Source organism: Hydra vulgaris, chromosome 08, assembly GCF_038396675.1.
Source record: "Hydra vulgaris chromosome 08, alternate assembly HydraT2T_AEP".
Lineage (NCBI taxonomy): Eukaryota > Metazoa > Cnidaria > Hydrozoa > Anthoathecata > Hydridae > Hydra > Hydra vulgaris.
Window position 1 is genome coordinate 51,466,465 of NC_088927.1, and position 14,814 is coordinate 51,481,278.

Sequence of the window (14,814 nt, forward strand, 5' to 3'; positions counted from 1 at the left end):
CTTTATTATTTTCGGGTACACATTCTGCTTCCACCTAAGAGACACCTGTCCTTAATGTATTCTTACTCTTACTTTTCTTTTTCTTTTTTTTAAATAAACATTTACAGTTTTATAATATTACATTGTCTCAGGATAATATAACAAAAAGGTTTTACAGTATAGAATATTTTCAATATAGAAGTTTTACTGTTTATAATATGTATATTTTTTAATTTTAAATTTTAAATTTTTTTTTAATTTTCTTATTATGTTTTGAATTTGAATTTTGTGCTTTTTTATTTATTTTTTATTTATTTTCTTGTTTTTTATTTTTTTATTTTGAACCTTTGTCCGGAGAGGAATCCAAAAAAAGAAGCGGTTTATGATAAAAAAAGGACACTTAAAAATTAAAATATAGCGTTTGGTAAATAAAAGTTTCCAACAAAAATATTACACTCACAAATATTACACTCACAGCCCTCTTACGATACAGCAACAATGACGAGCACAAAATCAAAGTTATTACAAATGCCATAAAAACACTTATATAAATTAAATATTTATCGCTGCCAATAAAAACAATTATTGGCAGCGATTAATTAATAATCATAAATAACAATATTGTGGTTGGTAAAATATAGAGAATACGAAACTTTACTAAAGTTTACTAAACATGCATATCTTACTTAAAGCCGTTGTTTTATTTAGCTCATATGTATAGATTTTCCTATTCTCTACTATTCTCTACTTGACAAAAAACGTTTTTAATAGAAAAATCTTGACAGAAATTGGTCTTATCACCAAGCCCCCAAGTTTTTACTGTAAATATTAGACAACAAAATTAAAAAACGTAACACCATATAATATAAAACGTTTCTCTAAATACTTAATACAATAAAAATCAATCCGTCCTAAAGTCCTACTTTAACTTTTTGTTTTAACATTGGTTAAGAAAAATTTAAAAAAAAGAAAAAAAGAATTAGTACAAAGAAACTAAATTACTAAAAAGCATGCAAGCAAATACGCATAATCCTGAAGCTTTCCTTTTACACCAGCATATACCTTGAAATATGTGAATAACTCTTATAAACCATAATTTTTTATGTACATTTTTTATAACAAAAAAAAAGGAAGAATTTAAGCAATAACGAGTGGCACAATCTTTTTCTAAGATCGTCAAGCCCGTAATGACAAACGTAAAATTGTTGGGTAAGTTTAACAGTAGCACTCATTGAAACTTCAGAAAAAGCTGAGCGTTACGTCGTTCTTCAGTAGTTTTTACTTCAATTTATTCTTAAACTCATTCTTAAACTCATTAAGCGTAGAAATTGTTTTAAGTTCATTAGTTAATATTTTATTCCATAATTTCGGATAATTATAATAAATATTCCATAATTTCTCTAGTAAAAATTAAAGTTGTCGCAAAATAACTTTTGGGTTGAATATAACTGTTATTTGAAAATCTGGTTAAATATCTATTCCGATTTATTTTGAATAATGGGTAAAATATTTTAGGAGATATATTTTTATTAATTTTGAACATAAATATAAGGATTTGAAAGACATTTAATTGATAAACATTCATTATATTTGAATTAACAAATAATGCTTGGGAGTGTGGATAACGGCCCACATTGGAAATAATTCTGATTGATTGCATGCTTTTGTTTACTAAATGTTTTTTATTTTATTTTTATTTGCACTTATTTTATTTATGCCAAGCAATATTTGAATAATTAAGATGGCAATGAATGAACGAGAAATATAAAAGCTTTTTTTTTTTTTTTTTTTTTTTTTTTTTTTAAAAAAAGTAGATACCAACAAGGCTGCAAGCAGCCACTAATTAAAGTTGGAAGTTACTGAAAGATAAAAGATGAAGATGGTAGAGCAAGATAACGATTGACGGACGACTTAAAAGATTGCAAATTATAAGAATCAGGAAAGCAAGATGAAGGAAGCGAATTCCAAAGAACTGATGTTCGAGGAAAAAAACTAGACGAATAAGCGTTTTTTGAGCACTTAGGAACAGTGACAGAAAAAGGATGAGACTTAATTGTATGGTGAGTAACACGAGAATGAATTTTAGTAGGTGGTGCAAGAGACGCTAGTTCTTTAGAGCAGTGCCCATTATAGTATTTGTAGAAAAGAGAAAGAGAAGCAACATTACGACGATGTGATAATGGTTGGAGGTTGGCTGCAAGAGCAGGTCCAACTATGTTTACAATGCGTTTTTGCACCTTGTCTAAAAGAGAAAGGGCATCATTAGAAGATCCACCCCAGATATGGCAACAGTATTCCATAAAAGACCGGATTTGAGATTTATAGAGATAGAGAATAGAATCCGAAGTAAGAAAGTGACGAGCTCGATAAAGAGATGCAACCTTAGCAGATGCTAATTTTGCAACTGATTTGATATATGGTTTCCAAGAAAGATTGGAAGTAAGAGTTAATCCTAGAAGATGAAGAGTAGGTGACTCATCGAGTACATCACCGTTCATAAATATAGGAAGATCTAAATTATTGCGATTTTTAAGCTGTTTCAATCAAAAAAACCGAATTTGTTGAATAAAAATTGTTTTGGGATGTCAAAGAGTTATATACATGTTTAAAATACTCCCATTTTTCAACAAAAAGAGGACAAAAAGAAAAGATGTGAATGTTGTCCTAAATTTTACCACAAGTTTTGCATACGTTGTTTTTATTTTTACCACAAGTTTTGCATGTTATTTTTAACGATCTGTTGCCTTATACTTTGGAAAGCAGAAGGTAGACTGTTCTTTAAAAACAAAAGAGGGTGTTTTGCTTTCTGCTGACACGACTGCCTTTTTGTTTTGCTACTTCTTATTAAAAATTTTTTTTTGATTTTAGGGGATGTTAAACTCCTGTTAAATAGGCATAGCCAAAACTCGTTTTTGCCTAAGATTTCAATTGTTGTTTTGTAGTATTGAGACATTTTTTTGTTGCAGGGTTTTTTTAAAATTTCTTTAAATTTTTTTTGTACATATTTACATTGTACATATTTACATTGTACATTATTAACAATTTTTTTGTACATATTTACATTGTACATTATTAACAATTATTTAAAGATACATTAACGGTTTTATTTATGACGTTTTACAATATATAGGTTTACTATATATAGGTTTAACAATGTTCATATATATATATATATATACATTGCTATTTTTTCTTTATATTGTATTATTTTTTTGTGTGTTTCCAACGTAAGTAGACTTTGTTTCACTGCATCAAGCATAGCAAAGCAACTAACAACATGACTTGCAAGTAACTTTGAGGGAGTTAAGAGACCTCCTCTGGATACTAGGTCAATATATTCTGCATCTATGTCAACGACATCACTTTTTAGAAATAAAGTACACAATTCACATTTCAATTTTTTAAGTAACTTTCTGTATATATATCCAGCAATAAAAATTGTAACCTCGTTACTGTCTTCATCTAACTCCCTTTCCTGAATTTCATTATTAAAAAGTTCTGAAATCGAATTCAGATTCACATCTGAATGAAAAGTTCTCTTTTAATAATGATCTCATTTGCAAAATTTTCTCAGAAGTAATCCAACTAGAAACCTGCCACCACTCATTTGGCGATACTTTGAAAAATGTCGCTCTAATGGATCACTTTAGAAACGTGAGGTTAGAACATAATTATATCCTTCAAATAGAAGATCTTCAATTAGACTTGAAGTACTTTGCAATGTTATTACTAGTGCATTAGAAGTCTGAGTTGTGAGACAATTTCTTTCAGTGGAACTGTACTGTAAATTTTGTCACTCTTGAACCCAGTGAGCAAGTTTGGCTGGAAAAGTTGTGGCTTACCATCCCCCATAACAGCTGCATTTCCTATAATATTATTAGAGTATTTCATTTTTGAGTTGGATACTACCCACCATAAAATAAAGAGTTTTAAAAATTTTGATGCTGAGTATTCATTAGGAAAATAACTTTGAATTGCAGCTGAAGTTGTTTCATGGAATATATTTAATGCCAAGTTGACATATTGTTTATTGTTACCTGGATATAGAGTCTTTTCCCCTAATTTATATGCCTTTCTTAAGTTTGCTGAAAGAGTTTTGTCTTTTTCATGTACTCTATGAAGCAAAGCCCAAGAGTCCACTTCAGACACTTTTATATTAAAACCGTAATCAGTGAACTGAAATGGTGGGAAAATGAACTTTTTAGTACTAATCAAATTATTTCTTAAGTTTTTAAGCAAACGAACACTATCATACATTAGATAAACTTTATGATCATTATAAGTGATAAAGAAATTTTCTTCTGGCTTGTCTGACCCATGAATGCTAAGCAATTTTGAATACGCTGAGACATTTTTGGATGGTTGTCTGCAATCAATGCTCGAATGTTAAAACCTGCTAATCTTAATGTATTTAAACTTTCCTCTATTTCATTTTTAATGAAATCTCTGGGATGGCTTTAATTACATAAGGTATTGATTTCTTAAGGTCAACGATCATAAAGACAATTACTCTTTTGTAGAGATTACCCTCTTTATCTTGTCTAGTTAATCTACCACTGTGGTATTAACAAGATTGCTGCAGATACATTTCATCAAAAAGAATAACACAATCATTGCTTATTTTGTCCTCATTTATAACTTTAATGATTTTATGGAATCAATTCCACCTGATACTAACTTTTTTAATAGTGACTTTGATGGTACAGGAAGTTGTTCCAGAAGATGCGAATAAGCCTGAGATAATGAATATCTTTGCATTAGTGCAAAACGTAACACTTTCGAAGAATATTGAGGTCGACCTTTAGATTTAAAAAAGATTAGTTTTGAAAATTCTTTAACGAAATAATAGGAGTTTCCTTCAACAAGATTGTGCATATAAGACACCAAAATATCTAAAATCGATAAACTTGTGAGTTTACAATTGTTGATAGTTCTAAACCAATGAGGACGTGGAAGTGGACAACTTTTTTAATGCAGTTTTACATGCAAATTGTTATCAACACTTTCAATAAAAGGAGTAGAGTCTACAAAAAACAAACGATAATATAAAACAAAACTTTCATATCTTTGAAAACTAAATCCATTTGGAGAGTTAGATTCATGAAGCATATCAATGTTTTTTATTTTATCCATTTCTTGAAATGAATGAATTTCATCTGGGATAGTAGAATCTTTACTGAACATGCAGATCTTGCAAGTAGCAGCTAATTTGTTTTTGCTAAGTTTATTAGCTGATTTGTTTTTGTTTAGTTTCAGATTTCCATTCTCTACTTGGCAGCAGACGTTTTTAATGCAAAAGTATTGACAGAAAAGGTCCGCAAGTGTCTACGATAATTATATTTTAAAGAAATAATATTCCTGATGTTCCTGATTATTACCCTGATCACTGCCATTGGGCCAACTCTTGTTTTACTGAACATGTAGTGGCATCTTCTGTTCCATATTGTACTCATGATGGTTTTAACAGCAGCTACGAATTGGGGTGTTTCTCCGATAATTCGCCGTTTCAATCGAGAAATTCGAATTTATCGGAAATTGTGTTGGGGTATCAAGGAGTTATATACATGTTTAAAATACTCCCAAATTTCAACAGAAGGAGGACAGTAGGCAAAGATATGGATGTTGTCGTCGATTTTACCACAAGTTTTGCATTTGTTATTTTTGACAATCTGTTGCCTTGTGCTTTTGGCTAGAAAGGCCGCAGAAGGTAAACTGTTGTGTTAAAAAACGAAAGAGGATGTTTTGAGTCGGTCCGCATGCGTGGGAGTAGAAGTTTTTTTTCCAAATTTGGGTCCGCGGCATTGTTGTTTTTGTTGAACTGTTCCAGAGAAGTTGAGTAGCTTAAACATGAATATAATTATTTTACAACCTGACATATAAAACACAAACATCTAAATCTTAACCTTAGCACGAGTTTTCAATTTAAATGACGTAATACGAACAATAGGACGCATTGGACCAAAACATTCTACAAATCATCATCGTCACTCTGTAAAATATACACACACACATACATACACAATAACACATACATACATAACATACATACATACATACATACATACATAATATCACATGCACACACACAATATATTAATTGTCACTCTCCTAACTGACAAAGTACGAAGGTAGGGCTCTTGAAGGCGGTATTATTTTGGGAGCCGAGAGTTTGGCCCATTTAAGGGTTTAGTATTGCCACTTAGCCGAGGTCAAACGGCATGGTTTATCTCCATTTAACGTCCGGAGTGGACGGAACGCTCTGAGATTTCCGTACGTAAAAGGAATTTATCGGTTTCGATCTTTTGCAATTTCTGTTTTCTAACAACACCGTAACCAATTGAAAGAGATGGTCCGGAGCAAAAATAAGAACAGATCATAACCATTTGATACTTGATCATAACCATTAGGCTGAGAAACGATTTTAGCCATTAGGTCTTGAGCGAGTTTTTTTTTTTTTTTAATTTAACAATATATTTACACTTATCTTATGAAAAGAATTTACCAAGACAGGGTGGTTTTCTTAAACATATTTACAAGTTTTGCCTTTAAGAAATTCTGTATATTTTAAATGGATATTTTTCGGGTTTCATAAATTGAGGGGTTTCATAAACAAGTTACAATATGGGTAGTTTACATATATAAGGGGAGTTATATGAAACGTTATATAGATTGTTTAAGGCTCAAAATAAAAAAATAGTCTGGGAGAGTTTACATTCAAGGGTCGCTAATAATATATTATATTAAGCTTATATAACTAGAAATTTTAAAGTTGTATTGACAAAAGTTAATTTTTTAATTAGTTATCAAAATTCTTATTTAAAATAAAAAAACAACTGGTAAAGTATCAAACTCAAATTTTGAATGTTAAGGTTTTAAAATGTATAAAAAATAAGTTTCAAAAGGAGTTAATAGCATTTGTTTAAATTAGCTGCTCGTTTAAAGTATAAGTTAATGTAGAGCGCATGCGTTCTATATAATAAAAAAAATAATCTATAATAAAATTTAAAGCGTGCTTATAAAATATTATAACGTAATAATATTAAACGTTGCATTTCAAAAATAAAAGCATGTATGAGAGTATGCCAGAAAGTAACCCTTGTTATTGGGTAATTTCAAAATGTCTCTTTTAATGGGTTCAGAGTATATACTCTTTAAACCCTTAAAAATTAATCTTGTTTTCAGTTTGCCCCATGCCACACCTTGACAGAGCAAGGGTGTTGACAAAGATTCGATTGTATTTCAAGGAAAGGCAATTTTGTATTTTCCACTTTATTCTGCCTGTATAGGTAAAATTTAATTCCGAGTATTTTTAAACCTGCCTAGTTTGACCAGTTTATAGTGAAACTTTTTGATTGAATGTTTTTATGTTGCTCTCGTATCCTAGACAGTTAAACGTAGGCTTTTGTTTTGTTTCTGTTGATGTTTGATCCCACTCAAAGTCCTCAAGAGATCAAAAATTTCTTTAATTTTCTTTAATTGAGTTTTCGCTTTGTACAAATAGTGTTGCGTCGTCTGCGTACTGTATTACTTTAAGGCTTGTTTTAGTTTGTGGCGAGAGGGATGCCGTCTATAAACCAATTAGACTGAAATTCTTGTGTTCTACGTTTCCACTGCCAGACAGTACAGCATGTGGGATATTGGGTCTTCTTGACGGACATTTCTCAATTTTAAAGGGTTTGCCTTTCATACCCTGTTTATGATAATGGATTGAGTGTCATTCATAAATTGTTTCATTGCGTATATAAAATTTTGACCGAAATTAAATTTTTCAAGGATTTTAATAAAAAAAGTTTCGATCAATTTTGTGAAATGCTTTTTCCTGATCGATAGTGATCAGGCAGTTTCCAATACTTTTGTGTAACGAATAACATCTCTGGCAAGAATTATATTTAGAAGATGTTTCTTTCGGGTGCTGAGCACGTTTGAGTTGATCCGAATAATACGTTCAGGAGTTTTGAGAGTCTCAGTGCTGGCGCTTTCGCGATTCATTTTTAGTCTGCACAGAGATTGATCTCCAATTTTGTATTAGGGAGATTAGGGCCGTTTTTTGTGTTCAAGATAACTTGTTATTTATGTTAAAAATGTTTTGGTGAATTCGTCTTTTAAGTTTGAATTTTGTACCACATTGGCGTAAATTAACCGCCAAAATGTTTATAATAAAGTATAGATAACTTTTACAGGGAATTTATGTCGTTTATTTTTTATTATTATATATACCAACATACATACAATATAAAGATACAATGATATCACGAATTATCCGGTGAACCATGCTTAAAACATTTTACGAAAAGACTTACTTACTAATTAAGAATAATTTATTATTTACTGAAGCTCCATGAGGTACTTAGAAATAAAAAGCAACGTAAAAAATGTTTACATTGTTATTAAAACTGGAATGAATAAAAGTAAAGTAAAGGATTTTTTGAAAGGGGTTTTTAATGTTTACGTTTTGAGAACAATGCACGGCTTCTAGCATTTCGAATGGGGCAATAACATTAGCATCACGTGTAAGATGAGGGACCCTATCAGTTGTGTAATTTATAAATGATCTCGATTTATTGCTGATAGCTGTTGTTACACATTATATAACTCTATAGTTATTATGTATCGTACTCTATTTCTCCTCGAGAACAAAAAATAGAATGTAACTTACTCTATATTTATTTATTTATTTTTTTTTTTATTTTTTTTTACCAAACAACTAGAGTGACCTGAAGCTGAAACCAGACTTACACAGGGCCCTAGAAGGCGGTGTTATTTGGGAGCCGAGACTCCGTATATGCCCATTTAAGGGTTCGTTTAGGCCCATTGAAGGGTTTAGTTGCCACTCAGCCGAAACTGAGCAGCGCCAACTTAATGGTTTATCTCCATTTCACGTCCGGAGTGGACGGATCGCTTTGAGATTTCCGGACGTAGAAGACACTGAAAAAGCGACTACGCCAAGAACCTCTATCGACTGTCACGGTTTTGATCTTGTGCAGTTTCCGCTTTCTATCAACACCGAAACCAATTGAGAGATGGTCCGGAGCCGAAATAAGAACAGATACCACACTTGATCTTAGCCATTAGGCCGAGAAGCTATCTATATTTATTTATTTATTTTTTTTTATTTTTTTGAAATTTTATAAACTTTTTTTGTTAATTTTTGTAGTTTTATATTTTAATGTTATATCTTTGTTTTTTTTTTGCTTTGTTTTTTTGTTTTCTTCCGTTTATGATAGTTTAAAGCTTGTGGCTGTATATATATATTTTTTGATATTTTTATTTTCTAGTATAATTTTTATAGTTTTAATTTCTGAAGTCTTACTTTGGTGTTTATGTATTAGTTTTATTTCCAGTCATCATGATTGTAGGAAGAGTTATTTTGGATTTGTGTATTGCTTTTAATATTATCTCTTGATTTTTCGAAGGGTATTTAATTTATTTTGTTTCTTTTTATTTGTCTTTCGAATTTTCTGTGATCATATTCTGCTTTTTTGTATGCCTTAAATATTAATAGTTGATCTTCCGAGCATTTTGTTTTATCGAATCCGTAGAATAAATTTAAGTTGTAAACATGCCTCCCAGTATAATCTAAGCAAAGATATTCTGAGGGAAATTCGATTTGTTTTTCTGGTTCTTCTATGTTTGCTTCATTTATGATGTTGTCGTTGTGAGGTTCGATTTTGTTTGCAATATTATTATTGTCAAAATTTTGACTTGCTTCCATGTGATTTTCTGTTTCTTGTGTTTGAGAATTTATTTCAGGCGGTTGTGGTATTTGTTCGGGTGTCTTGTTTTGTTTTATTTAAGTTATTGGTATCGGTTTTTATAGTTTGCTTTTCGACAGAGTTTTGGCATATCGCCATAGGGGCTTCTGATTCTTGTGGTTTAGAAAATTTAATTGTTGGTTCAGGTATTTCTTCCGATGTTTCTGGTTCCTTAGTTTCCGTTACTTTTTTTCTAGGTTCTTCGGTCGCTTCTGTAAAAATTTCTTTTGGTTTCAGGAGTTCTTCTTTGTTTTGTCCGGTATAGATTATCCTGACATTATATTTAAAGATCTTGGCATTGGTTTATTTAATTGATTCATCATGGCAACTAGTATCCCTGTATAATAGGGTGTTCCGTTTTTAGGTGTTTTGCGATATACTGCTCTTGTGTGTATATGTTTTCCATATCCGAGTTGATCAAGAGCCACGCCGACAGGTAAATATTTTTTTTCGAGAGGCAATCCCATTACCGATACTGCAACTCGTTTGCATAAGTTTCTAGTAGGAGTAGAGTTATAAAAATGGTGGGTTACACCATTAATTACAAGACCATTTTCAAGGATCAACGATTTCGAATTGTCAGTTTTCATGACCATCTCGATCATTGTCCCTTTACGAATAATTTGCAGGCCTTCCAGATCGTGATCTAAATTGGCGTTTTCAAGAGCGAGTAAAATATTAGGCTCAGTTATTTTTTCTGTTATTTCACACAACAGGGTCTTTTCAATGTGCTAAATTCATTAGACAATATTGTGTTAAAATTAGTTGCTATAGCATCAGCATAGCTTTTATGGAAAACATTTAAGGCAATTTTAATTTTCGATGTTTCCATATTAGGATTTAATTATAGTGTGGTCAGGGTTTGACGGTTAAGGGTTTTCCTTCATTTATGATAGTTACTCTCACTCAGATAATAACTGAAACAGTTTGTTTAGTTATGGTGACTTTTGCCATTCGATGGAATGGAAATATTTTTTAGGCCTTTAATATTTTGGAATCATTTTAATGACGGAAGAAAATATTTTATAATTAAATATATAATAAATATGTTTATATATTTTTGCCCCACAAGTACAATATAACATTTAATCCTTAAGTTTTTTTGTATTCCCGCGTGTGCTTTATAGATGGAGTCGTTTTGGCGTGCGTGATGAAGATGGGAGTCGCTCATGGGGATCCATATATAGCGTGTTAACTTCGTGGCGGGTGTGGGGAAGCCTTGCAGGAAATCGTTTCTCGTACACGTGTTACGGTTTGACTTCACATGGTCGAGAAAACGGTGTAGGACGTGGTCGAGACAATTGAGTTCGACACATTGACTAACGGGCGTGGTGAGCCAGGTTAGGGACTGCATATATTCCTCGTAGGGTACAAACTCTGCCTAGTGAGAAAATGAAATGTAAATATAAGATATAAATGGTAATAATAAGAGAATCTTTTTTATATTTTTATAGTAAAATAAACCCAGGGAATTAACCATAAAGAAACTTCTCGTTCTTCAAGGGCAGCCAGGGTCTTTACCACGACCCTTTTTATTTACAAAAGAAGGAAAATGACCAAAATTATCTTTACTAGTGGATGGCTCAGGTATCTTTACAGCATTTGTTTTTGCTCTATGAAGATGGTCAACAGAAAAGGATAGTTTGGCTGGATTTAGCATTTGACAATGGTTAGTTTAAACACGTGTAGTGGAAGAATATCTTTCTTTAAAGCTGGTGTAATTTTCCACAAAATATCTATGCTCGCACTACCATCAAGTCAAGAAAATGCCAAATGAGTTTGTGAAACAACTTTTTGGTTCGAAAATGGATCTTCTACAGACTCAGCATGCCGTCAAGGAGATCTACTCCCCCCATATTTCTTGTGCGTAGTAACAATAGACGGGGGTTGGATGGGAACAAATCTCTTGGATTTTCTATCCCAGCAATTAACAATGGTTATTGGATTCACCCCCTTATAACTTGTTAGCAATGCAATACCCCTGTTATCGAACCATTTGACAACAGGAAGTTCAACATTATCAACTGTGGTAACCCTGATGGTAGTTGGACCTCTGCCTTCTTTTTTTAATTCACCATCAGTGGGCATGTTGACATTTATGAATCTGTGGGTACGCATTGTTCCTGTGCATGCTAGGCCTGGATCGTAAAGTGTTTTCACCAGTTCCAATCCAGTGCCAATGGTTAAAGAATAGCTTGTGCCATTTATGTGCCTTGGTAAATTTGGTACTTGCCTTGGTACTAACCAGTGCATCACCCTATTTCCAGATGCTTTCAAATCAGACTGTCTTTTACAAACACCAATGGAAACTAAATGTATCTCAAAATTATGAACATGTCCATACACCAAGATATAAAACTGATAACTCCACTTTTTATGTTTTTGAGGATTGTATGGTTTCAAAGAGGATCTTCTTTTGAAAGGAACAACTTGTTCATCAATACACATAATTTCTTCATGCTTCAGGCTAATAAAAGATTCCTTCAGCATGTTGACGATCGGACAACCTTGTAAAGCTTGCTAGTACAGTTTTCTGGTCGCTGAATGTCGTCATGGCAAGGAAAAAACGACTTTATTTTTTCCCATCACTTTAATGTCATCACTGAGGCAATTTTTTCAAAATACATCTCATGGCTCGAGTACGTATGTGTTGATGAGAGCTTTGCAACACTCATTAAATACAAAATGCCAATAAATTACTATAGTGCATTTTTGTCCCCATGTAAATTCTTCCCTACATTTTGCGGTAAGGCATAATGATTAGACTCCTCAACAATATTTTGAAGAAATCAGTTAGAAATCTCGGTATATATGACATAGGCTTATCTGAGATTATATTACCGTCACCTTCATTGTTACTGTTTTGAAAGGGAAGATTTATTTGCTTATAAGGGAAGATTTATTTGCTTTTATAAAGCATCATCAGCTTTTTTTAAAACAGTTGCTCTAAATGGAATATTTAACTTCTTTGAAGATCCACAGAAATTTTTAGGATTCATCAATAACATTAAATAGGCAACGTAAAAATAATCTTACCTTTTATTTAAATAATATTGCATGGAATGATAAAATTATTTCACAGTGCTTCAAAGGTTTAGAAGCAAAACCAATAATCTTCAAAAGTATATATATATATATATATATATATATATATATATATATATATATATATATATATATATATATATATATATATATATATATATATATATATATATATATATATATATATATATATATATATATATATATATATATATATATATATATATATATATGTATATATATGTATATATATATACATATATATATATATATATATATATATATATATATATATATATATATATATATATATATATATATATATATATATATATATATAAATGTATATGTATGTATGTATTTAAATAAGAAAATAATATTGGTTTATATAAATCATTTAAATAAGACACTTTTATTAACAATAATTAATGACAATAAAGAAAAGTCAGGGTCATACTTTTAATAAAGTTGCTATTAATCAAGAAATGTCTTAGTTTTCATACAACCCATTTTATGTAGCATGTTCCAGAACTAAATCATTAAATTATTTGTTTTTTAAGTTTGATAAACATGCATAAAAAGGTTGGTCATGGAATGATAACTTCACAAATTTTGTCATTGCAATTGTTTATAATTTCAGGAATTATCTTTTGAAGTTATCATTCATCAATTGCTCTACGCATTATATACGGATATCCAAAAAAATCTGGAAATATTTTAAATAATTTTTTTTTTCTCGTCAAATAATTAAAACATTGAAGTTATCATTCATCAATTGCTCTACGCTCTGTTTTACTTAGGGCGAGTCATTTGTATAAATATTTTTTTCTTACTGGTATGTGTATGTTTATTATTGTACGGATTCCTAAGTGCTGAGACAAATTATTTGTTATTTGTTAATTTTGTGATGTTATTGTTGTGTTGTTTTGTGTTAATAGATGTCTTGGTTTACTTTTACGTTGTTGTCTTTAGTTTAAAATGATTATTGGGTAGTTTTATTACTGAAACTGGCTACATAAAATCAATCATTAAAAGCTAAGGGTTCAGTTTTCAAATAAAAAGAAACCTTTATCTTATATTGATCATTTATTTTTAGCTTTGCTTTTTAAAAAGAGTGATTAATACAAACTGGCATTAATGCATACATAAATCTTGAAATTTTCACAAAAGAAAAACCACCTTGCAAAGTAAGTTTCTTATTTGTTATCTGTTTAGTCACCTTTTTGAGTTTTTAAATAAATACATAGAGTACATAAAAAAGTTCTTACATAGCAGAATTTAAGAAATGTACTGAATGTGGATTGTATTCAAAAAGCTAAAACGAAGTTTAATAATTTTTACACAATTATTAAACTTCGTTTTAGCTTCGTTTTAACAATTCACTAAAAGCTATTTAATAATGAAACAATATTTCTGTTTAAATTGTTTATTTAAGTATTTGATACTTTTTTTTGTTGAATATAATATTTTTTTGTAATTTTTTTACTTAAGTTTTCATGTTTATTTTATCTCAAGGAAAATAACTTTTTCCTTTCATATTAATTTTCTTCTTATTATTAATTTCTTCATTTTATTACTTTGGAGTTATTATTTTGAATGGATATATTGGCTATTTTTGCTTTGTTTTTTATATTTCTGTTATTTTTTACATTTGAATGGAAACCATTTATACTTTTATCACCTTATTACGATCTAGACGGTTTCCATTTGCATTAAGTATTGATTTATGGCACAGTTTCCATTTGCATTAAGTATTGATTTTTGGCACAAACAACAGGTTTATTAATTTATTTGCCTAACTCTGAGGTAAAAACAGCTCAACTGAATAAATTATGTAAAAAAACTCCTAACAAATGTTAAAAACAAATGTTAAGAGTTTTTTTTACATAAAAGCTTTTATAAAAAATATCAAACAGATAAAGCTAAGTTATTTGAAATAAGTAGATCTCTTTGGTCCATTTTTGCAAATTTGTCCAAATTAGCTTTTTAAATAAATTTTTATCTGAAATAACTAGGTCTCTTTAGCCCATTTTTCCAA

The 14,814-nt window shown here is 30.4% G+C and overlaps 1 protein-coding gene and 1 pseudogene across 1 annotated transcript in view; both read right to left on the reverse strand.

Moving 5' to 3' along the window:
- LOC136083419 (uncharacterized) overlaps positions 1 to 14,814 on the reverse strand; it is an 84,675-nt gene that overhangs the window by 28,922 nt on the left and 40,939 nt on the right. The gene's annotated exons all lie outside the window — the stretch shown is intronic.
- LOC136084445 (U2 spliceosomal RNA) lies at positions 8,998 to 9,064 on the reverse strand (annotated as a pseudogene).